This window comes from Balaenoptera ricei, chromosome 16 (genome assembly GCF_028023285.1).
Source record: "Balaenoptera ricei isolate mBalRic1 chromosome 16, mBalRic1.hap2, whole genome shotgun sequence".
In the NCBI taxonomy this organism is placed as follows: domain Eukaryota; kingdom Metazoa; phylum Chordata; class Mammalia; order Artiodactyla; family Balaenopteridae; genus Balaenoptera; species Balaenoptera ricei.
Window position 1 is genome coordinate 65,098,151 of NC_082654.1, and position 3,447 is coordinate 65,101,597.

Consider the following 3,447-nt stretch of genomic DNA (forward strand, 5'->3'; position numbering starts at 1 on the left):
TAACAATTTGCTATTGTGCCTTTGATTCACCGAATACTTTTTAAACATCAGGGATTCAAGTAGACGGCCGTTTGCCCTCAAGAGTTTTTGATCTGGTTTTGGTCATACGAACGGTTAATGTTAAGTAATGAAAATGTTTATTATTCTTAGGCTAATGAGAGTTCAAAGAACTATTCATGCCAGAACTACAGGCCAGTTGTTATGTCATCGTTTCTCACCTACATACCTCTGAATACATTGGGTGCCTAGTACAACTGCTATCAAAGCACTAAAACTGTATCATAATTGTGTTTCTAGAGTAGTAGTACTCAAACTTCAGGGTGCATCAGAATCATCTGGAAAGTTTGTTAAAGTTGTTGGGGCCCTACTCCTGGAGTTTCTGATTCATAGGGTCAAGCGTGGGGCCCAAGAGTACGAATTTATAACGTGTTTCCAGGTGATGTTGACCCTGCTGGTCTGCGGAACCACACTTTGAGAACCACTGCTCTGGGTTATAGTTCCTTCAGGGTAGGGCAATAAAATAGCACTAAGGAAATACTCAGGAAAATGCTGAATGAATGCATAAATAGAGAAATAAATGGGAGACAGGGAAAGGAAGTGGGAGAAGTAAAGATATCCTTGGCAGTAGGGAATAAACTAAGTTCTGTCTTCTTTGCCTTTGCTATTAACAAAACCTGGTTTATAAGTTTTCTCAAAAGCACATTCTAGTAGATTTCTCCCCCTCACATCTTGCCTACAAATTCTGTAATTTGACATTTCTAGAGTATTTTTCTAATGTAAGGTTATCATGATCTGGATAACAAATTGTTTATCCCTTAGAATCATGGAGTAATAGAGCAGGAAAGGGGTCTTAGAGATTATCTGGTCCAGTTTCCCCAGACCTAGGGAGGGAGCAACTATCAAATGCATTTGTAGAACTTGTAGATAGTGTCCACATGGTCCTGCTTTGCTGTCTTGGTTTCTCTTCCCAGCCTGATAAGACTCCTAGAGAGCCTAGTGTGTTTTCTTTATTCTAATACTAAGTTGCATAACAGTTCTTATCCGTAATTTTATTACATTTAGACACATCTTTTTTTCTAAAGGAGGACACCTTTAATTTTATAAGCACTAGGAAAATAAGCTTCATCCATTTATTCAGATATTGAATGTATTATGTGATAAGCACAAAGTATACCAAAACAAAACAGGCTGAGCCCTCAAGAGGCTTATTAAGTCCATACAATTAAAAAGTCTTCTAGAAGTGTGGTAAACAGTCCTGGAGGTGTGCACAGCATGCGTTGGCAGCACAACAAAGGGACATCTCTTTGACTTAGAGATGGAGATGGTGTCAGACAAGAGTGGCCTGGAGAGTCTTACAAGAATTTAAGTGAAGTGCCGGCACAAGGGCAAGCATTCTCCAAGGAGTCTGGCGTAACTGGAGCTGAAGGTGTTTTGTAATAGGGAATTTAAGCTTTTCCTGGAATCGAGTCACTGAAAGATTTTAAATAGGGGAGAGACATAAGAATTATGCTCATAGAAGATCCCAAGCCTAAAAAGGGATCTGTCATATTTAAGAGTGCACATTTTCCTCACTATATCTTCGATTTGAAACTGTAAAATGTGTTACATTTCAATCCAGGCTAGTATAAACCCCCTGGAGAGTGCCTGTATATGTGTTCAGCAGATTTAGCTGAATATAAAAGGAACAATTTAAGACTTTACTGACTCACATGGTAATTAGAATTGAGTATTCCAACTACTTGATCCACATTGAAGGGGTCCAGAATATGCCACTGGGGCATAAAATTTTTAGAAGGCATTGGAGTTCCTGAAATCCTCTGTCTGCCTAATAGCAGAGCCTCCCAATAAAACTCCATTGCCATAAATCCCCTCACAGGGAGGAACCAGGGAAGATAAACTCATCACCAGAGACAGCGAGAAATCGACACCTAAACAGACTTTCGTTACAGAACTATCATATATCTACCATCTATTTTCCTAAGGATCGTTTTATCTTTCCTAAAAATCATTTGCTTTCCCATTAGTGCTCTTTCTCCCCACAACTTCCTCTAAGTCATTTATAAGCGTACTTCACCCCCTTTCCCCTAGCAATAAGATAAATAAGCCCCAAATTCTAACCACCCCGTTAAGTCACACTTTTGTGAACTTCCTCTAACTCGATTAGAACTGTCTTTTCTTTTGCTAATCTGTCAGTTTAATTAGTAGGCTCTCAAACACAAAAGTGGGTAAAGTTTTTCCTCCCTAACAACTCAAAACAATGAAATAGTTATTTCTCTCTTCACCAGCGAGAGAAATAACTAATTAAATGGTTTGAACAGTGGTTCTCAATCCTGGGTAGTTTTTATTTCTTAAATAAATTTATTTTTGGCTGCTTTGGATCTTCGTTGCTGTGCACGGGCCTTCTCTAGTTGCAGAGAGCGGGGGCCACTCCTTGTTGCGGTACGGGGCTTCTCATTTCTTATTTCTCATTTCAGTGGCTTCTCTTGTTGCGGAGCACAGGCTCTAGGCACTCGGTTTTCAGTAGTCGTGGCACGTGGGCTTAGTTGCTCTGCAGCACGTGGGATCTTCCCAGACCAGGGCTCGAACCTGTGTCCCCTGCATTGGCAGGTGGATTCTTAACTATTGTGCCACCAGAGAAGCCCCAATCTGGGGTAGTTTTTTTTTTTTTTTTAATTTTTATTTATTTATTTATTTTGGGCTGTGTTGGGTCTTCGTTTCTGTGCGAGGGCTTTCTCTAGTTGTGGCGAGCGGGGGCCACTCTTCATCGCGGTGCGCGGGCCTCTCACTATCGCGGCCTCTCTTGTTGCAGAGCACAGGCTCCAGACGCGCAGGCTCAGTAGTTGTGGCTCACGGGTCTAGTCGCTCCGCGGCATGTGGGATCTTCCCAGACCAGGGCTCGAACCCGTGTCCCCTGCATTGGCAGGCAGATTCTCAACCACTGCGCCACCAGGGAAGCCCTGGGGTAGTTTTTAAATGCTGATGTCTGGGCCCCTGAAATTCTGATTTTATTGGCCTGGATAGGACCTGGCATGATTATTTTTAAAAACTCCTAAAGTGATTTGAATGTGCAGCCAGGGTTGAGAACCACTGGATTAGATATTGTACTCTTTATTAAAGACACAAATTTCTTTTTCAGTTCATTTCTAATTAACTGGCCAACTTTTTACAGTTCACCAAATACTGAGTTCAAATTTTTATTTTTTAAATCGGTTATGCAACAAACTTTCAAGCAAAGTGAGTAAGCATCCTATTTATGACAGTGTTTTAAGCCACCTAATTAAAAGCATTATATATTTAAAATTGAAATTGAATATTTATAAAAACTTCTAATCATCACAATTATAGCTTCCTAAGCTACTGAGCAATCCTGTCCCCAAAGATAAATATGACAATGAGAAGAGATTTGAGAATATAAATATTTTAATGATTCAAATAGCAAGCTCAGTA